Raw genomic sequence first — 21,464 nt, 5'->3', positions numbered from 1 at the left:
TACAAAAAAAATCCCTGACATCAATTCTAGTAAACATAGTGAAGGCCAGTCCTCTTTAGCATAGGGACAGCATCCAGGGTTATATTCCCTGATGGTCAGTGTTGGATTTCTCGTTTTTGTCTGTTTACGCTCCAAAGATCCTTTTGAGATTTTCACTCACTGGAGAACATATCTTAGCGATCACCATGATGTGTATGAAACCCTGCTCAGCAGAACATGTAACCAATAGTAAAACATGGGCCGGTTAGCTCAGCTGGTTAGAGCGTGGTGCTAATAACGCCAAGGTCACAGGTTCGATGCCTGTACAGGCCAAACATTTTAAGGTTATTCAGACTGTCTACTTCAAGGACACATTGTGAAAAACCGTCAAAGAGTATAAATTAGAAGTCATGGCTGTATGTGTTTATATACACAGCACCATTACAGAAAAACCAGTGAAGCAGTTTGCTTGTTATAGATTTAATTAATGTTCATTCCAGTAATATCAAAGCAAAAGTTGCGTTTCACTTAACTGTTTAGGCATGAGAATTGGATTTAGTTGACTTATTCCTAGAGTTCAAGTAACCAGTCTCCTGAAAGTTTACCAGCTTTTATTAAAACATTTGTCCCTCCAAGCTGCAAAAGGAATGTGCGGATCTGCAAAGTCATGAGAGAAAATGTCAATGGAAATCTTTTCTCGAACTAAAATTCTTGACTTTTCCATCCTCATCCAGTGCAATTTCAGCCAAAAATAGGGGATGCAGATTGCGTCACTGCACATGAACAATTTGCCAAATGATAACAGGTTGCATTAAAATGTTTCCTTTTCTAAGCCTGAAGAGAAATGTAAGGGTGCTCCAATGATTTTTACAAGTTTTGACAAACTTCAAGGATGCGGGATGAGAAATGAAGTTAGCTTGAAGCAATTCCTTAAAAACACAAGCATTAATCTAAAGATATTTAACCCTTCTTGATGACTGCTTAAGGATCCAGTGCACATGAGTTTGGCAGATGATGATAAAGAGTTCCTCTCGTACTTTACCTCCATCTTCTCTCTTTGCTTTACTCGGTTGCAACGCTTTCAGGCAAACTTCCCATGCAGACTTAAAATTTCTTGTCTCAATCTTCTAAACTACAGCAGATCCACATATCAGCCTACATCTGGACAGGTGACCACACCATGGGATCCCGGAGCAGAGGGCAATGGGATTGCTGAAAGTCCAAAGACGTGATAGTAGAAATCGCAGAAAATGCTTTCTCACAATAAAAATCCCTGACATCAATTGGAGTAAACATAGTGAAGGCCAGTCCTCTTTAGCATAGGGACAGCATCCAGGGTTATATTCCCTGATGGTCAGTGTTGGATTTCTCGTTTTTGTCTGTTTACGCTCCAAAGATCCTTTTGAGGTTTTCACTCACTGGAGAACATATCTTAGCGATCACCATTATGTGTATGAAACCCTGCTCAGCAGCACATGTAACCAATAGTAAAACATGGGCCGGTTAGCTCAGCTGGTTAGAGCGTGGTGCTAATAACACCAAGGTCGTGGGTTCGATCCCCATACAGGCCAAAAATTTTAAGGTTATTCAGACTGTCTACTCCGTGGACACATTGTGAAAAACCGTCAAAGAGTATAAATTAGAAGTCATGGCTGTATGTGTTTATATACACAGCACCATTACAGAAAAACCAGTGAAGCAGTTTGCTTGTTATAGATTTAACTAATGTTCATTCCAGTAATATCAAAGAAAAAGCAAAAGTTGCATTTCACTTAACTGTTTAGGCATGAGAATTAGATTTAGTTGACTTATTCCTAGAGTTCAAGTAACCAGTCTCCTGAAAGTTTACCAGCTTTTATTAAAACATTTGTCCCTTCAAGCTGCAAAAGGAATGTGAGGATCTGCAAAGTCATGAGAGAAAATGTCAATGGAAATCTTTTCTCGAACTAAAATTCTTGACTTTTCCATCCTCATCCAGTGCAATTTCAGCCAAAAATAGGGGATGCAGATTGCGTCACTGCACATGAACAATTTGCCAAATGATAACAGGTTGCATTAAAATGTTTCCTTTTCTAAGCCTGAAGAGAAATGTAAGGGTGCTCCAATGATTTTTACAAGTTTTGACAAACTTCAAGGATGCGTGATGAGAAATGAAGTTAGCTTGAAGCAATTCCTTAAAAACACAAGCATTAATCTAAAGATATTTAACCCTTCTTGATCACTGCTTAAAGATCCAGTGCACATGAGTTTGGCAGATGATGATAAAGAGTTCCTCTCGTACTTTACCTCCATCTTCTCTCTTTGCTTTACTCGGTTGCAACGCTTTCAGGCAAACTTCCCATGCAGACTTAAAACTTCTTGTCTCAATCTTCTAAACTACAGCAGATCCACATATCAGCCTACATCTGGACAGGTGACCACACCATGGGATCCCAGAGCAGAGGGCAATGGGATTGCTGAAAGTCCAAAGACGTGATAGTAGAAATCGCTGAAAATGCTTTCATACAAAAAAAATCCCTGACATCAATTCTAGTAAACATAGTGAAGGCCAGTCCTCTTTAGCATAGGGACAGCATCCAGGGTTATATTCCCTGATGGTCAGTGTTGGATTTCTCGTTTTTGTCTGTTTACGCTCCAAAGATCCTTTTGAGATTTTCACTCACTAGAGAACATATCTTATCGATCACCATGATGTGTATGAAACCCTGCTCAGCAAAACATGTAACCAATAGTAAAACATGGGCCGGTTAGCTCAGCTGGTTAGAGCGTGGTGCTAATAACGCCAAGGTCACGGGTTCGATCCCCGTATGGGCCAAACATTTTAAGGTTATTCAGACTGTCTACTTCAAGGACACATTGTGAAAAACCGTCAAAGAGTATAAATTAGAAGTCATGGCTGTATGTGTTTATATACACAGCACCATTACAGAAAAACCAGTGAAGCAGTTTGCTTGTTATAGATTTAATTAATGTTCATTCCAGTAATATCAAAGCAAAAGTTGCGTTTCACTTAACTGTTTAGGCATGAGAATTGGATTTAGTTGACTTATTCCTAGAGTTCAAGTAACCAGTCTCCTGAAAGTTTACCAGCTTTTATTAAAACATTTGTCCCTCCAAGCTGCAAAAGGAATGTGAGGATCTGCAAAGTCATGAGAGAAAATGTCAATGGAAATCTTTTCTCGAACTAAAATTCTTGACTTTTCCATCCTCATCCAGTGCAATTTCAGCCAAAAATAGGGGATGCAGATTGCGTCACTGCACATGAACAATTTGCCAAATGATAACAGGTTGCATTAAAATGTTTCCTTTTCTAAGCCTGAAGAGAAATGTAAGGGTGCTCCAATGATTTTTACAAGTTTTGACAAACTTCAAGGATGCGGGATGAGAAATGAAGTTAGCTTGAAGCAATTCCTTAAAAACACAAGCATTAATCTAAAGATATTTAACCCTTCTTGATCACTGCTTAAGGATCCATTGCACATGAGTTTGGCAGATGATGATAAAGAGTTCCTCTCGTACTTTACCTCCATCTTCTCTCTTTGCTTTACTCGGTTGCAACGCTTTCAGGCAAACTTCCCATGCAGACTTAAAACTTCTTGTCTCAATCTTCTAAACTACAGCAGATCCACATATCAGCCTACATCTGGACAGGTGACCACACCATGGGATCCCAGAGCAGAGGGCAATGGGATTGCTGAAAGTCCAAAGACGTGATAGTAGAAATCGCTGAAAATGCTTTCATACAAAAAAAATCCCTGACATCAATTCTAGTAAACATAGTGAAGGCCAGTCCTCTTTAGCATAGGGACAGCATCCAGGGTTATATTCCCTGATGGTCAGTGTTGGATTTCTCGTTTTTGTCTGTTTACGCTCCAAAGATCCTTTTGAGATTTTCACTCACTGGAGAACATATCTTAGCGATCACCATGATGTGTATGAAACCCTGCTCAGCAGAACATGTAACCAATAGTAAAACATGGGCCGGTTAGCTCAGCTGGTTAGAGCGTGGTGCTAATAACACCAAGGTCACAGGTTCAATCCCCGTACGGGCCAAACATTTAAAGGTTATTCAGACTGTCTACTTCAAGGACACATTGTGAAAAACCGTCAAAGAGTATAAATTAGAAGTCATGGCTGTATGTGTTTATATACACAGCACCATTACAGAAAAACCAGTGAAGCAGTTTGCTTGTTATAGATTTAATTAATGTTCATTCCAGTAATATCAAAGCAAAAGTTGCGTTTCACTTAACTGTTTAGGCATGAGAATTGGATTTAGTTGACTTATTCCTAGAGTTCAAGTAACCAGTCTCCTGAAAGTTTACCAGCTTTTATTAAAACATTTGTCCCTCCAAGCTGCAAAAGGAATGTGAGGATCTGCAAAGTCATGAGAGAAAATGTCAATGGAAATCTTTTCTCGAACTAAAATTCTTGACTTTTCCATCCTCATCCAGTGCAATTTCAGCCAAAAATAGGGGATGCAGATTGCGTCACTGTACATGAACAATTTGCCAAATGATAACAGGTTGCATTAAAATGTTTCCTTTTCTAAGCCTGAAGAGAAATGTAAGGGTGCTCCAATGATTTTTACAAGTTTTGACAAACTTCAAGGATGCGGGATGAGAAATTAAGTTAGCTTGAAGCAATTCCTTAAAAACACAAGCATTAATCTAAAGATATTTAACCCTTCTTGATGACTGCTTAAGGATCCAGTGCACATGAGTTTGGCAGATGATGATAAAGAGTTCCTCTCGTACTTTACCTCCATCTTCTCTCTTTGCTTTACTCGGTTGCAACGCTTTCAGGCAAACTTCCCATGCAGACTTAAAACTTCTTGTCTCAATCTTCTAAACTACAGCAGATCCACATATCAGCCTACATCTGGACAGGTGACCACACCATGGGATCCCGGAGCAGAGGGCAATGGGATTTCTGAAAGTCCAAAGACGTGATAGTAGAAATCGCTGAAAATGCTTTCTCACAATAAAAATCCCTGACATCAATTGGAGTAAACATAGAGAAGGCCAGTCCTCTTTAGCATAGGTACTGCATCCAGGATTATATTCCCTGATGGTCAGTGTTGGATTTCTCGTTTTTGTCTGTTTTCGCTCCAAAGATCCTTTTGAGATTTTCACTCACTAGAGAACGTATCTTAGCGATCACCATGATGTCTATGAAACCCTGCTCAGCAGAACATGTAACCAATAGTGAAACATGGGCCGGTTAGCTCAGCTGGTTAGAGCGTGGTGCTAATAACACCAATGTCGTGGGTTCGATCCCCGTAAGGGCCAAAAATTTTAAGGTTATTCAGACTGTCTACTTCGTGGACACATTGTGAAAAACCGTCAAAGAGTATAAATTAGAAGTCATGGCTGTATGTGTTTATATACACAGCACCATTACAGAAAAACCAGTGAAGCAGTTTGCTTGTTATAGATTTAACTAATGTTCATTCCAGTAATATCAAAGAAAAAGCAAAAGTTGCGTTTCATTTAACTGTTTAGGCATGAGAATTGGATTTAGTTGACTTATTCCTAGAGTTCAAGTAACCAGTCTCCTGAAAGTTTACCAGCTTTTATTAAAACATTTGTCCCTCCAAGCTGCAAAAGGAATGTGAGGATCTGCAAAGTCATGAGAGAAAATGTCAATGGAAATCTTTTCTCGAACTAAAATTCTTGACTTTTCCATCCTCATCCAGTGCAATTTCAGCCAAAAATAGGGGATGCAGATTGCGTCACTGTACATGAACAATTTGCCAAATGATAACAGGTTGCATTAAAATGTTTCCTTTTCTAAGCCTGAAGAGAAATGTAAGGGTGCTCCAATGATTTTTACAAGTTTTGACAAACTTCAAGGATGCGGGATGAGAAATTAAGTTAGCTTGAAGCAATTCCTTAAAAACACAAGCATTAATCTAAAGATATTTAACCCTTCTTGATGACTGCTTAAGGATCCAGTGCACATGAGTTTGGCAGATGATGATAAAGAGTTCCTCTCGTACTTTACCTCCATCTTCTCTCTTTGCTTTACTCGGTTGCAACGCTTTCAGGCAAACTTCCCATGCAGACTTAAAACTTCTTGTCTCAATCTTCTAAACTACAGCAGATCCACATATCAGCCTACATCTGGACAGGTGACCACACCATGGGATCCCGGAGCAGAGGGCAATGGGATTTCTGAAAGTCCAAAGACGTGATAGTAGAAATCGCTGAAAATGCTTTCTCACAATAAAAATCCCTGACATCAATTGGAGTAAACATAGAGAAGGCCAGTCCTCTTTAGCATAGGTACTGCATCCAGGATTATATTCCCTGATGGTCAGTGTTGGATTTCTCGTTTTTGTCTGTTTTCGCTCCAAAGATCCTTTTGAGATTTTCACTCACTAGAGAACGTATCTTAGCGATCACCATGATGTCTATGAAACCCTGCTCAGCAGAACATGTAACCCATAGTAAAACATGGGCCGGTTAGCTCAGCTGGTTAGAGCGTGGTGCTAATAACGCCAAGGTCATGGGTTCGATCCCCGTACGGGCCAAACATTTTAAGGTTATTCAGACTGTCTACTTCAAGGACACATTGTGAAAAACCGTCAAAGAGTATAAATTAGAAGTCATGGCTGTATGTGTTTATATACACAGCACCATTACAGAAAAACCAGTGAAGCAGTTTGCTTGTTATAGATTTAATTAATGTTCATTCCAGTAATATCAAAGAAAAAGCAAAAGTTGCGTTTCATTTAACTGTTTAGGCATGAGAATTGGATTTAGTTGACTTATTCCTAGAGTTCAAGTAGCCAGTCTCCTGAAAGTTTACCAGCTTTTATTAAAACATTTGTCCCTTCAAGCTGCAAAAGGAATGTGAGGATCTGCAAAGTCATGAGAGAAAATGTCAATGGAAATCTTTTCTCGAACTAAAATTCTTGACTTTTCCATCCTCATCCAGTGCAATTTCAGCCAAAAATAGGGGATGCAGATTGCGTCACTGCACATGAACAATTTGCCAAATGATAACAGGTTGCATTAAAATGTTTCCTTTTCTAAGCCTGAAGAGAAATGTAAGGGTGCTCCAATGATTTTTACAAGTTTTGACAAACTTCAAGGATGCGGGATGAGAAATGAAGTTAGCTTGAAGCAATTCCTTAAAAACACAAGCATTAATCTAAAGATATTTAACCCTTCTTGATGACTGCTTAAGGATCCACTGCACATGAGTTTGGCAGATGATGATAAAGAGTTCCTCTCGTACTTTACCTCCATCTTCTCTCTTTGCTTTACTCGGTTGCAACGCTTTCAGGCAAACTTCCCATGCAGACTTAAAACTTCTTGTCTCAATCTTCTAAACTACAGCAGATCCACATATCAGCCTACATCTGGACAGGTGACCACACCATGGGATCCCGGAGCAGAGGGCAATGGGATTTCTGAAAGTCCAAAGACGTGATAGTAGAAATCGCTGAAAATGCTTTCTCACAATAAAAATCCCTGACATCAAATGGAGTAAACATAGTGAAGGCCAGTCCTCTTTAGCATAGGGACAGCATCCAGGGTTATATTCCCTGATGGTCAGTGTTGGATTTCTCGTTTTTGTCTGTTTACGCTCCAAAGATCCTTTTGAGATTTTCACTCACTGGAGAACATATCTTAGCGATCACCATGATGTGTATGAAACCCTGCTCAGGAGAACATGTAACCAATAGTAAAACATGGGCCGGTTAGCTCAGCTGGTTAGAGCATGGTGCTAATAACACCAAGGTTGCGGGTTCGATCCCCGTACGGGCCAAAAACTTTAAGGTTATTCAGACTGTCTACTTCGTGGACACATTGTGAAAAACCGTCAAAGAGTATAAATTAGAAGTCATGGCTGTATGTGTTTATATACACAGCACCATTACAGAAAAACCAGTGAAGCAGTTTGCTTGTTATAGATTTAATTAATGTTCATTCCAGTAATATCAAAGAAAAAGCAAAAGTTGCGTTTCATTTAACTGTTTAGGCATGAGAATTGGATTTAGTTGACTTATTCCTAGAGTTCAAGTAGCCAGTCTCCTGAAAATTTACCAGCTTTTATTAAAACATTTGTCCCTTCAAGCTGCAAAAGGAATGTGAGGATCTGCAAAGTCATGAGAGAAAATGTCAATGGAAATCTTTTCTCGAACTAAAATTATTGACTTTTCCATCCTCATCCAGTGCAATTTCAGCCAAAAATAGGGGATGCAGATTGCGTCACTGCACATGAACAATTTGCCAAATGATAACAGGTTGCATTAAAATGTTTCCTTTTCTAAGCCTGAAGAGAAATGTAATGGTGCTCCAATGATTTTTACAAGTTTTGACAAACTTCGAGGATGCGGGATGAGAAATGAAGTTAGCTTGAAGCAATTCCTTAAAAACACAAGCATTAATCTAAAGATATTTAACCCTTCTTGATGACTGCTTAAGGATCCAGTGCACATGAGTTTGGCAGATGATGATAAAGAGTTCCTCTCGTACTTTACCTCCATCTTCTCTCTTTGCTTTACTCGGTTGCAACGCTTTCAGGCAAACTTCCCATGCAGACTTAAAACTTCTTGTCTCAATCTTCTAAACTACAGCAGATCCACATATCAGCCTACATCTGGACAGGTGACCACACCATGGGATCCCGGAGCAGAGGGCAATGGGATTTCTGAAAGTCCAAAGACGTGATAGTAGAAATCGCTGAAAATGCTTTCTCACAATAAAAATCCCTGACATCAATTGGAGTAAACATAGAGAAGGCCAGTCCTCTTTAGCATAGGTACTGCATCCAGGATTATATTCCCTGATGGTCAGTGTTGGATTTCTCGTTTTTGTCTGTTTTCGCTCCAAAGATCCTTTTGAGATTTTCACTCACTAGAGAACGTATCTTAGCGATCACCATGATGTCTATGAAACCCTGCTCAGCAGAACATGTAACCCATAGTAAAACATGGGCCGGTTAGCTCAGCTGGTTAGAGCGTGGTGCTAATAACGCCAAGGTCATGGGTTCGATCCCCGTACGGGCCAAACATTTTAAGGTTATTCAGACTGTCTACTTCAAGGACACATTGTGAAAAACCGTCAAAGAGTATAAATTAGAAGTCATGGCTGTATGTGTTTATATACACAGCACCATTACAGAAAAACCAGTGAAGCAGTTTGCTTGTTATAGATTTAATTAATGTTCATTCCAGTAATATCAAAGAAAAAGCAAAAGTTGCGTTTCATTTAACTGTTTAGGCATGAGAATTGGATTTAGTTGACTTATTCCTAGAGTTCAAGTAGCCAGTCTCCTGAAAGTTTACCAGCTTTTATTAAAACATTTGTCCCTTCAAGCTGCAAAAGGAATGTGAGGATCTGCAAAGTCATGAGAGAAAATGTCAATGGAAATCTTTTCTCGAACTAAAATTCTTGACTTTTCCATCCTCATCCAGTGCAATTTCAGCCAAAAATAGGGGATGCAGATTGCGTCACTGCACATGAACAATTTGCCAAATGATAACAGGTTGCATTAAAATGTTTCCTTTTCTAAGCCTGAAGAGAAATGTAAGGGTGCTCCAATGATTTTTACAAGTTTTGACAAACTTCAAGGATGCGGGATGAGAAATGAAGTTAGCTTGAAGCAATTCCTTAAAAACACAAGCATTAATCTAAAGATATTTAACCCTTCTTGATGACTGCTTAAGGATCCACTGCACATGAGTTTGGCAGATGATGATAAAGAGTTCCTCTCGTACTTTACCTCCATCTTCTCTCTTTGCTTTACTCGGTTGCAACGCTTTCAGGCAAACTTCCCATGCAGACTTAAAACTTCTTGTCTCAATCTTCTAAACTACAGCAGATCCACATATCAGCCTACATCTGGACAGGTGACCACACCATGGGATCCCGGAGCAGAGGGCAATGGGATTTCTGAAAGTCCAAAGACGTGATAGTAGAAATCGCTGAAAATGCTTTCTCACAATAAAAATCCCTGACATCAAATGGAGTAAACATAGTGAAGGCCAGTCCTCTTTAGCATAGGGACAGCATCCAGGGTTATATTCCCTGATGGTCAGTGTTGGATTTCTCGTTTTTGTCTGTTTACGCTCCAAAGATCCTTTTGAGATTTTCACTCACTGGAGAACATATCTTAGCGATCACCATGATGTGTATGAAACCCTGCTCAGGAGAACATGTAACCAATAGTAAAACATGGGCCGGTTAGCTCAGCTGGTTAGAGCATGGTGCTAATAACACCAAGGTTGCGGGTTCGATCCCCGTACGGGCCAAAAACTTTAAGGTTATTCAGACTGTCTACTTCGTGGACACATTGTGAAAAACCGTCAAAGAGTATAAATTAGAAGTCATGGCTGTATGTGTTTATATACACAGCACCATTACAGAAAAACCAGTGAAGCAGTTTGCTTGTTATAGATTTAATTAATGTTCATTCCAGTAATATCAAAGAAAAAGCAAAAGTTGCCTTTCATTTAACTGTTTAGGCATGAGAATTGGATTTAGTTGACTTATTCCTAGAGTTCAAGTAGCCAGTCTCCTGAAAGTTTACCAGCTTTTATTAAAACATTTGTCCCTTCAAGCTGCAAAAGGAATGTGAGGATCTGCAAAGTCATGAGAGAAAATGTCAATGGAAATCTTTTCTCGAACTAAAATTCTTGACTTTTCCATCCTCATCCAGTGCAATTTCAGCCAAAAATAGGGGATGCAGATTGCGTCACTGCACATGAACAATTTGCCAAATGATAACAGGTTGCATTAAAATGTTTCCTTTTCTAAGCCTGAAGAGAAATGTAAGGGTGCTCCAATGATTTTTACAAGTTTTGACAAACTTCAAGGATGCGGGATGAGAAATGAAGTTAGCTTGAAGCAATTCCTTAAAAACACAAGCATTAATCTAAAGATATTTAACCCTTCTTGATGACTGCTTAAGGATCCACTGCACATGAGTTTGGCAGATGATGATAAAGAGTTCCTCTCGTACTTTACCTCCATCTTCTCTCTTTGCTTTACTCGGTTGCAACGCTTTCAGGCAAACTTCCCATGCAGACTTAAAACTTCTTGTCTCAATCTTCTAAACTACAGCAGATCCACATATCAGCCTACATCTGGACAGGTGACCACACCATGGGATCCCGGAGCAGAGGGCAATGTGATTTCTGAAAGTCCAAAGACGTGATAGTAGAAATCGCTGAAAATGCTTTCTCACAATAAAAATCCCTGACATCAAATGGAGTAAACATAGTGAAGGCCAGTCCTCTTTAGCATAGGGACAGCATCCAGGGTTATATTCCCTGATGGTCAGTGTTGGATTTCTCGTTTTTGTCTGTTTACGCTCCAAAGATCCTTTTGAGATTTTCACTCACTGGAGAACATATCTTAGCGATCACCATGATGTGTATGAAACCCTGCTCAGGAGAACATGTAACCAATAGTAAAACATGGGCCGGTTAGCTCAGCTGGTTAGAGCATGGTGCTAATAACACCAAGGTTGCGGGTTCGATCCCCGTACGGGCCAAAAACTTTAAGGTTATTCAGACTGTCTACTTCGTGGACACATTGTGAAAAACCGTCAAAGAGTATAAATTAGAAGTCATGGCTGTATGTGTTTATATACACAGCACCATTACAGAAAAACCAGTGAAGCAGTTTGCTTGTTATAGATTTAATTAATGTTCATTCCAGTAATATCAAAGAAAAAGCAAAAGTTGCCTTTCATTTAACTGTTTAGGCATGAGAATTGGATTTAGTTGACTTATTCCTAGAGTTCAAGTAGCCAGTCTCCTGAAAGTTTACCAGCTTTTATTAAAACATTTGTCCCTTCAAGCTGCAAAAGGAATGTGAGGATCTGCAAAGTCATGAGAGAAAATGTCAATGGAAATCTTTTCTCGAACTAAAATTCTTGACTTTTCCATCCTCATCCAGTGCAATTTCAGCCAAAAATAGGGGATGCAGATTGCGTCACTGCACATGAACAATTTGCCAAATGATAACAGGTTGCATTAAAATGTTTCCTTTTCTAAGCCTGAAGAGAAATGTAAGGGTGCTCCAATGATTTTTACAAGTTTTGACAAACTTCAAGGATGCGGGATGAGAAATGAAGTTAGCTTGAAGCAATTCCTTAAAAACACAAGCATTAATCTAAAGATATTTAACCCTTCTTGATGACTGCTTAAGGATCCACTGCACATGAGTTTGGCAGATGATGATAAAGAGTTCCTCTCGTACTTTACCTCCATCTTCTCTCTTTGCTTTACTCGGTTGCAACGCTTTCAGGCAAACTTCCCATGCAGACTTAAAACTTCTTGTCTCAATCTTCTAAACTACAGCAGATCCACATATCAGCCTACATCTGGACAGGTGACCACACCATGGGATCCCGGAGCAGAGGGCAATGGGATTTCTGAAAGTCCAAAGACGTGATAGTAGAAATCGCTGAAAATGCTTTCTCACAATAAAAATCCCTGACATCAAATGGAGTAAACATAGTGAAGGCCAGTCCTCTTTAGCATAGGGACAGCATCCAGGGTTATATTCCCTGATGGTCAGTGTTGGATTTCTCGTTTTTGTCTGTTTACGCTCCAAAGATCCTTTTGAGATTTTCACTCACTGGAGAACATATCTTAGCGATCACCATGATGTGTATGAAACCCTGCTCAGGAGAACATGTAACCAATACTAAAACATGGGCCGGTTAGCTCAGCTGGTTAGAGCGTGGTGCTAATAACGCCAAGATCACGGGTTAGATCCCCGTACGGGCCAAACATTTTAAGGTTATTCAGACTGTCTACTTCAAGGACACATTGTGAAAAACCGTCAAAGAGTATAAATTAGAAGTCATGGCTGTATGTGTTTATATACACAGCACCATTACAGAAAAACCAGTGAAGCAGTTTGCTTGTTATAGATTTAATTAATGTTCATTCCAGTAATATCAAAGAAAAAGCAAAAGTTGCGTTTCATTTAACTGTTTAGGCATGAGAATTGGATTTAGTTGACTTATTCCTAGAGTTCAAGTAGCCAGTCTCCTGAAAGTTTACCAGCTTTTATTAAAACATTTGTCCCTTCAAGCTGCAAAAGGAATGTGAGGATCTGCAAAGTCATGAGAGAAAATGTCAATGGAAATCTTTTCTCGAACTAAAATTATTGACTTTTCCATCCTCATCCAGTGCAATTTCAGCCAAAAATAGGGGATGCAGATTGCGTCACTGCACATGAACAATTTGCCAAATGATAACAGGTTGCATTAAAATGTTTCCTTTTCTAAGCCTGAAGAGAAATGTAAGGGTGCTCCAATGATTTTTACAGGTTTTCACAAACTTCAAGGATGCGGGATGAGAAATGAAGTTAGCTTGAAGCAATTCCTTAAAAACACAAGCATTAATCTAAAGATATTTAACCCTTCTTGATCACTGCTTAAGGATCCATTGCACATGAGTTTGGCAGATGATGATAAAGAGTTCCTCTCGTACTTTACCTCCATCTTCTCTCTTTGCTTTACTCGGTTGCAACGCTTTCAGGCAAACTTCCCATGCAGACTTAAAACTTCTTGTCTCAATCTTCTAAACTACAGCAGATCCACATATCAGCCTACATCTGGACAGGTGACCACACCATGGGATCCCGGAGCAGAGGGCAATGGGATTGCTGAAAGTCCAAAGACGTGATAGTAGAAATCGCTGAAAATGCTTTCTCACAATAAAAATCCCTGACATCAATTGGAGTAAACATAGAGAAGGCCAGTCCTCTTTAGCATAGGGACTGCATCCAGGATTATATTCCCTGATGGTCAGTGTTGGATTTCTCGTTTTTGTCTGTTTTCGCTCCAAAGATCCTTTTGAGATTTTCACTCACTGGAGAACGTAACTTAGCGATCACCATGATGTCTATGAAACCCTGCTCAGGAGAACATGTAACCAATAGTAAAACATGGGCCGGTTAGCTCAGCTGGTTAGAGCGTGGTGCTAATAACGCCAAGGTCACGGGTTAGATCCCCGTACGGGCCAAACATTTTAAGGTTATTCAGACTGTCTACTTCAAGGACACATTGTGAAAAACCGTCAAAGAGTATAAATTAGAAGTCATGGCTGTATGTGTTTATATACACAGCACCATTACAGAAAAACCAGTGAAGCAGTTTGCTTGTTATAGATTTAATTAATGTTCATTCCAGTAATATCAAAGAAAAAGCAAAAGTTGCGTTTCATTTAACTGTTTAGGCATGAGAATTGGATTTAGTTGACTTATTCCTAGAGTTCAAGTAGCCAGTCTCCTGAAAGTTTACCAGCTTTTATTAAAACATTTGTCCCTTCAAGCTGCAAAAGGAATGTGAGGATCTGCAAAGTCATGAGAGAAAATGTCAATGGAAATCTTTTCTCGAACTAAAATTATTGACTTTTCCATCCTCATCCAGTGCAATTTCAGCCAAAAATAGGGGATGCAGATTGCGTCACTGCACATGAACAATTTGCCAAATGATAACAGGTTGCATTAAAATGTTTCCTTTTCTAAGCCTGAAGAGAAATGTAAGGGTGCTCCAATGATTTTTACAGGTTTTCACAAACTTCAAGGATGCGGGATGAGAAATGAAGTTAGCTTGAAGCAATTCCTTAAAAACACAAGCATTAATCTAAAGATATTTAACCCTTCTTGATCACTGCTTAAGGATCCATTGCACATGAGTTTGGCAGATGATGATAAAGAGTTCCTCTCGTACTTTACCTCCATCTTCTCTCTTTGCTTTACTCGGTTGCAACGCTTTCAGGCAAACTTCCCATGCAGACTTAAAACTTCTTGTCTCAATCTTCTAAACTACAGCAGATCCACATATCAGCCTACATCTGGACAGGTGACCACACCATGGGATCCCGGAGCAGAGGGCAATGGGATTGCTGAAAGTCCAAAGACGTGATAGTAGAAATCGCTGAAAATGCTTTCTCACAATAAAAATCCCTGACATCAATTGGAGTAAACATAGAGAAGGCCAGTCCTCTTTAGCATAGGGACTGCATCCAGGATTATATTCCCTGATGGTCAGTGTTGGATTTCTCGTTTTTGTCTGTTTTCGCTCCAAAGATCCTTTTGAGATTTTCACTCACTGGAGAACGTAACTTAGCGATCACCATGATGTCTATGAAACCCTGCTCAGGAGAACATGTAACCAATAGTAAAACATGGGCCGGTTAGCTCAGCTGGTTAGAGCATGGTGCTAATAACGCCAAGGTCGCGGGTTCGATCCCCGTACGGGCCAAAAATTTTAAGGTTATTCAGACTGTCTACTTCAAGGACACATTGTGAAAAACCGTCAAAGAGTATAAATTAGAAGTCATGGCTGTATGTGTTTATATACACAGCACCATTACAGAAAAACCAGTGAAGCAGTTTGCTTGTTATAGATTTAACTAATGTTCATTCCAGTAATATCAAAGAAAAAGCAAAAGTTGCGTTTCATTTAACTGTTTAGGCATGAGAATTGGATTTAGTTGACTTATTCCTAGAGTTCAAGTAGCCAGTCTCCTGAAAATTTACCAGCTTTTATTAAAACATTTGTCCCTTCAAGCTGCAAAAGGAATGTGAGGATCTGCAAAGTCATGAGAGAAAATGTCAATGGAAATCTTTTCTCGAACTAAAATTATTGACTTTTCCATCCTCATCCAGTGCAATTTCAGCCAAAAATAGGGGATGCAGATTGCGTCACTGCACATGAACAATTTGCCAAATGATAACAGGTTGCATTAAAATGTTTCCTTTTCTAAGCCTGAAGAGAAATGTAAGGGTGCTCCAATGATTTTTACAAGTTTTGACAAACTTCAAGGATGCGGGATGAGAAATGAAGTTAGCTTGAAGCAATTCCTTAAAAACACAAGCATTAATCTAAAGATATTTAACCCTTCTTGATCACTGCTTAAGGATCCATTGCACATGAGTTTGGCAGATGATGATAAAGAGTTCCTCTCGTACTTTACCTCCATCTTCTCTCTTTGCTTTACTCGGTTGCAACGCTTTCAGGCAAACTTCCCATGCAGACTTAAAACTTCTTGTCTCAATCTTCTAAACTACAGCAGATCCACATATCAGCCTACATCTGGACAGGTGACCACACCATGGGATCCCGGAGCAGAGGGCAATGGGATTGCTGAAAGTCCAAAGACGTGATAGTAGAAATCGCTGAAAATGCTTTCTCACAATAAAAATCCCTGACATCAATTGGAGTAAACATAGTGAAGGCCAATCCTCTTTAGCATAGGGACAACATCCAGGGTTATATTCCCTGATGGTCAGTGTTGGATTTCTCGTTTTTGTCTGTTTACGCTCCAAAGATCCTTTTGAGATTTTCACTCACTGGAGAACATATCTTAGCGATCACCATGATGTGTACGAAACCCTGCTCAGCAGAACATGTAACCAATAGGAAAACGTGGGCTAGTTAGCTCAGCTGGTTAGAGCATGGTGCTAATAACACCAAGGTCGCAGGTTCGATCCCCGTACGGGCCAAAAATTTTAAGGTTATTCAGACTGTCTACTTCGTGGACACATTGTGAAAAACCCGTCAAGGAGTATAAATTAGAAGTCATGGCTGTATGTGTTTATATACACAGCACCATTACAGAAAAACCAGTGAAGCAGTTTGCTTGTCTGCTTGTTATAGATTTAACTAATGTTTATTCCAGTAATATCAACGAAACAGCAAAAGTTGCGTTTCACTTAACTGTTTAGGCATGAGAATTGGATTTAGTTGACTTATTCCTAGAGTTCAAGTAGCCAGTCTCCTGAAAGTTTACTAGCTTTTATTAAAACATTTGTCCCTTCAAGCTGGAAAAGGAATGTGAGAATCTGCAAAGTCATGAGAGAAAATGTCAATGTAAATCTTTTCTCGAACTAAAATTCTTGACTTTTCCATCCTCACCCAGATCCACATATCAGCCTACATCTGGACAGGTGACCACACCATGGGATCCCGGAGCAGAGGGCAATGGGATTGCTGAAAGTCCAAAGACGTGATAGTAGAAATCGCTGAAAATGCTTTCTCACAATAAAAATCCCTGACATCAATTGGAGTAATCATAGTGAAGGCCAGTCCTCTTTAGCATAGGGACAGCATCCAGGGTTATATTCCCTGATAGTCAGTGTTGGATTTCTCGTTTTTGTCTGTTTACGCTCCAAAGATCCTTTTGAGATTTTCACTCACTAGAGAACATATCTTAGCGATCACCATGATGTGTATGAAACCCTGCTCAGCAGAACATGTAACCAATAGTAAATCATGGGCCGGTTAACTCAGCTGGTTAGAGCGTTTTGCTAATTATGCCAAGGTCGCGGGTTCGATCCCCGTACGGGCGAAACATTTTAAGCTTATTCAGACTGTCTACTTCGTGGACACATTGTGAAAAACCGTCAAAGAGTATAAATTAGAAGTCATGGCTGTATGTGTTTATATACACAGCACCATTACAGAAAAACCAGTGAAGCAGTTTGCTTGTTATAGATTTAACTAATGTTCATTCCAGTAATATCAAAGAAAAAGCAAAAGTTGCGTTTCACTTAACTGTTTAGGCATGAGAATTGGATTTAGTTGACTTATTCCTAGAGTTCAAGTAGCCAGTCTCCTGAAAGTTTACTAGCTTTTATTAAAACATTTGTCCCTTCAAGCTGGAAAAGGAATGTGAGGATCTGCAAAGTCATGAGAGAAAATGTCAATAGAAATCTTTTCTCAAACTAAAATTCTTGACTTTTCCATCCTCATCCAGTGCAATTTCAGCCAAAAATAGGGGATGCAGATTGCGTCACTGCACATGAACAATTTGCCAAACGATAACAGGTTGCATTAAACTGTTTCCTTTTCTAAGCCTGAAGAGAAATGTAAGGGTGCTCCAATGATTTTTACAAGTTTTGACAAACTTCAAGGATGGGGGATGAGAAATGAAGTTAGCTTGAAGCAATTCCTTAAAAATACAAGCATTAATCTAAAGATATTTAACCCTTCTTGATGACTGCTTAAGGATCCAGTGCACATGAGTTTGGCAGATGATGATAAAGAGTTCCTCTCGTACTTTACCTCCATCTTCTCTCTTTGCTTTACTCAGTTGCAATGCTTTCAGGCAAACTTCCCATGCAGACTTAAAATTTCTTGTCTCAATCTTCTAAACTACAGCAAATCCACATATCAGCCTACATCTGGACAGGTGACCACACCATGGAATCCCGGAGCAGAGGGCAATGGGATTGCTGAAAGTCCAAAGACGTGATAGTAGAAATCGCTGAAAATGCTTTCTCACAATAAAAATCCCTGACATCAATTGGAGTAAACATAGTGAAGGCCAATCCTCTTTAGCATAGGGACAACATCCAGGGTTATATTCCCTGATGGTCAGTGTTGGATTTCTCGTTTTTGTCTGTTTACGCTCCAAAGATCCTTTTGAGATTTTCACTCACTGGAGAACATATCTTAGCGATCACCATGATGTGTACGAAACCCTGCTCAGCAGAACATGTAACCAATAGGAAAACGTGGGCTAGTTAGCTCAGCTGGTTAGAGCATGGTGCTAATATTGCCAAGGTCGCTGGCTCGTTCCCAGTACAGGCCAAACATTTTAAGGTTATTCAGACTGTCTACTTCGTGGACACATTATGAAAAACCGTCAAAGAGTATAAATTAGAAGTCATGGCTGTATGTGTTTATATACACAGCACCATTACAGAAAAACCAGTGAAGCAGTTTGCTTGTTATAGATTTAACTAATGTTCATTCCAGTAATATCAAAGAAAAAGCAAAAGTTGCGTTTCACTTAACTGTTTAGGCATGAGAATTGGATTTAGTTGACTTATTCCTAGAGTTCAAGTAACCAGTCTCCTGAAAGTTTACCAGCTTTTATTAAAACATTTCTCCCTCCAAGCTGCAAAAGGAATGTGAGGATCTGCAAAGTCATGAGAGAAAATGTCAATGGAAATCTTTTCTCAAACTAAAATTATTGACTTTTCCATCCTCATCCAGTGCAATTTCAGCCAAAAATAGGGGATGCAGATTGCGTCACTGCACATGAACAATTTGCCAAATGATAACAGGTTGCATTAAAATGTTTCCTTTTCTAAGCCTGAAGAGAAATGTAAGGGTGCTCCAATGATTTTTACAAGTTTTGACAAACTTCAAGGATGCGGGATGAGAAATGAAGTTAGCTTGAAGCAATTCCTTAAAAACACAAGCATTAATCTAAAGATATTTAACCCTTCTTGATGACTGCTTAAGGATCCAGTGCACATGAGTTTGGCAGATGATGATAAAGAGTTCCTCTCGTACTTTACCTCCATCTTCTCTCTTTGCTTTACTCGGTTGCAACGCTTTCAGGCAAACTTCCCATGCAGACTTAAAATTTCTTGTCTCAATCTTCTAAACTACAGCAGATCCACATATCAGCCTACATCTGGACAGGTGACCACACCATGGGATCCCAGAGCAGAGGGCAATGGGATTGCTGAAAGTCCAAAGACGTGATAGTAGAAATTGCTGAAAATGCTTTCATACAAAAAAAATCCCTGACATCAATTGGAGTAAACATAGTGAAGGCCAGTCCTCTTTAGCATAGGGACTGCATCCAGGATTATATTCCCTGATGGTCAGTGTTGGATTTCTCGTTTTTGTCTGTTTTCGCTCCAAAGCAACCAATAGTAAAACATGGGCCGGTTATCTCAGCTGGTTAGAGCATGGTGCTAATAACGCCAAGGTCGCAGGTTCGATCCCCGTACGGGCCAAAAATTATAAGGTTATAATTATAAGGTTATTCAGACTGTCTACTTCGTGGACACATTGTGGAAAACCGTCAAAGAGTATAAATTAGAAGTCATGGCTGTATGTGTTTATATTCACAGCACCATTACAGAAAAACCAGTGAAGCAGTCTGCTTGTTATAGATTTAACTAATGTTCATTCCAGTAATATCAAAAAAAAAGCAAAAGTTGCGTTTCACTTAACTGTTTAGGCATGAGAATTGGATTTAGTTGACTTATTCCTAGAGTTCAAGTAACCAGTCTCCTGAAAGTTTACCAGCTTTTATTAAAACATTTGTCCCTTCAAGCTGCAAAAGGAATGTGAGGATCTGCAAAGTCATGAGAGAAAATGTCAATGGAAATCTTTTCTCGAACTAAAATTCTTGACTTTTCCATCCTCATCCAGTGCAATTTCAGCCAAAAATAGGGGATGCTGATTGCGTCACTGCACATGAGCAATTTGCCAAATGATAACAGGTTGCATTAAAATGTTTCCTTTTCTAAGCCTGAAGAGAAATGTAAGGGTGCTCCAATGATTTTTACAAGTTTTGACAAACTTCAAGGATGCGGGATGAGAAATGAAGTTAGCTTGAAGCAATTCCTTAAAAACACAAGCATTAATCTAAAGATATTTAACCCTTCTTGATGACTGCTTAAGGATCCAGTGCACATGAGTTTGGCAGATGATGATAAAGAGTTCCTCTCGTACTTTACCTCCATCTTCTCTCTTTGCTTTACTCGGTTGCAACGCTTTCAGGCAAACTTCCCATGCAGACTTAAAACTTCTTGTCTCAATCTTCTAAACTACAGCAGATCCACATATCAGCCTACATCTGGACAGGTGACCACACCATGGGATCCCAGAGCAGAGGGCAATGGGATTGCTGAAAGTCCAAAGACGTGATAGTAGAAATCGCTGAAAATGCTTTCATACAAAAAAAATCCCTGACATCAATTGGAGTAAACATAGTGAAGGCCAGTCCTCTTTAGCATAGGGACAGCATCCAGGGTTATATTCCCTGATGGTCAGTGTTGGATTTCTCGTTTTTGTCTGTTTACGCTCCAAAGATCCTTTTGAGATTTTCACTCACTGGAGAACATATCTTAGCGATCACCATGATGTGTATGAAATCCTGCTCAGCAGAACATGTAACCAATAGTAAAACATGGGCCGGTTAGCTCAGCTGGTTAGAGCATGGTGCTAATAACGTCAAGGTCGCAGGTTCGATCCCCGTACGGGCTAAAAATTTTAAGGTTATTCAGACTGTCTACTTCGTGGACACATTGTGAAAAACCATCAAAGAGTATAAATTAGAAGTCATGGCTGTATGTGTTTATATACACAGCACCATTACAGAAAAACCAGTGAAGCAGTTTACTTGTTATAGATTTAACTAATGTTCATTCCAGTAATATCAAAGAAAAAGCAAAAGTTGCTTTTCACTTAACTGTTTAGGCATGAGAATTGGATTTAGTTGACTTATTCCTAGAGTTCAAGCAACCAGTCTCCTGAAAGTTTACCAGCTTTTATTAAAACATTTGTCCCTTCAAGCTGCAAAAGGAATGTGAGGATCTGCAAAGTCATGAGAGAAAATGTCAATGGAAATCTTTTCTCGAACTAAAATTCTTGACTTTTCCATCCTCATCCAGTGCAATTTCAGCCAAAAATAGGGGATGCTGATTGCGTCACTGCACATGAGCAATTTGCCAAATGATAACAGGTTGCATTAA

General features: G+C 39.4%; 12 non-coding genes across 12 annotated transcripts; all 12 read left to right on the top strand.

The window, feature by feature from the left end:
- Window positions 1-238: 238 nt before the first annotated feature.
- TRNAI-AAU (transfer RNA isoleucine (anticodon AAU)) lies at window positions 239-312 on the top strand. The gene has a single exon. It is a non-coding gene; the product is annotated as a tRNA-Ile (tRNA).
- A 1,164-nt stretch (window positions 313-1,476) lies between these two features.
- Window positions 1,477-1,550, top strand: TRNAI-AAU (transfer RNA isoleucine (anticodon AAU)). Its single transcript has one exon. It is a non-coding gene; the product is annotated as a tRNA-Ile (tRNA).
- A 1,170-nt stretch (window positions 1,551-2,720) lies between these two features.
- Window positions 2,721-2,794, top strand: TRNAI-AAU (transfer RNA isoleucine (anticodon AAU)). The gene has a single exon. It is a non-coding gene; the product is annotated as a tRNA-Ile (tRNA).
- A 1,164-nt stretch (window positions 2,795-3,958) lies between these two features.
- On the top strand, window positions 3,959-4,032 carry TRNAI-AAU (transfer RNA isoleucine (anticodon AAU)). Its single transcript has one exon. It is a non-coding gene; the product is annotated as a tRNA-Ile (tRNA).
- A 2,408-nt stretch (window positions 4,033-6,440) lies between these two features.
- On the top strand, window positions 6,441-6,514 carry TRNAI-AAU (transfer RNA isoleucine (anticodon AAU)). The gene has a single exon. It is a non-coding gene; the product is annotated as a tRNA-Ile (tRNA).
- A 1,170-nt stretch (window positions 6,515-7,684) lies between these two features.
- On the top strand, window positions 7,685-7,758 carry TRNAI-AAU (transfer RNA isoleucine (anticodon AAU)). Its single transcript has one exon. It is a non-coding gene; the product is annotated as a tRNA-Ile (tRNA).
- A 1,170-nt stretch (window positions 7,759-8,928) lies between these two features.
- On the top strand, window positions 8,929-9,002 carry TRNAI-AAU (transfer RNA isoleucine (anticodon AAU)). Its single transcript has one exon. It is a non-coding gene; the product is annotated as a tRNA-Ile (tRNA).
- Window positions 9,003-10,172: 1,170 nt separating this feature from the next.
- Window positions 10,173-10,246, top strand: TRNAI-AAU (transfer RNA isoleucine (anticodon AAU)). Its single transcript has one exon. It is a non-coding gene; the product is annotated as a tRNA-Ile (tRNA).
- A 1,170-nt stretch (window positions 10,247-11,416) lies between these two features.
- TRNAI-AAU (transfer RNA isoleucine (anticodon AAU)) lies at window positions 11,417-11,490 on the top strand. The gene has a single exon. It is a non-coding gene; the product is annotated as a tRNA-Ile (tRNA).
- Window positions 11,491-12,660: 1,170 nt separating this feature from the next.
- Window positions 12,661-12,734, top strand: TRNAI-AAU (transfer RNA isoleucine (anticodon AAU)). The gene has a single exon. It is a non-coding gene; the product is annotated as a tRNA-Ile (tRNA).
- Window positions 12,735-13,904: 1,170 nt separating this feature from the next.
- TRNAI-AAU (transfer RNA isoleucine (anticodon AAU)) lies at window positions 13,905-13,978 on the top strand. The gene has a single exon. It is a non-coding gene; the product is annotated as a tRNA-Ile (tRNA).
- Window positions 13,979-15,148: 1,170 nt separating this feature from the next.
- Window positions 15,149-15,222, top strand: TRNAI-AAU (transfer RNA isoleucine (anticodon AAU)). Its single transcript has one exon. It is a non-coding gene; the product is annotated as a tRNA-Ile (tRNA).
- The last annotated feature ends 6,242 nt before the right edge of the window (window positions 15,223-21,464 follow it).

The sequence above is a fragment of the Mixophyes fleayi genome (genome assembly GCF_038048845.1).
Source record: "Mixophyes fleayi isolate aMixFle1 chromosome 2 unlocalized genomic scaffold, aMixFle1.hap1 SUPER_2_unloc_3, whole genome shotgun sequence".
Classification (NCBI taxonomy): Eukaryota; Metazoa; Chordata; class Amphibia; order Anura; family Limnodynastidae; genus Mixophyes; species Mixophyes fleayi.
Note: the sequence above shows the minus strand (reverse complement) of the source record. Positions and strands in the feature narration are given on the sequence as shown.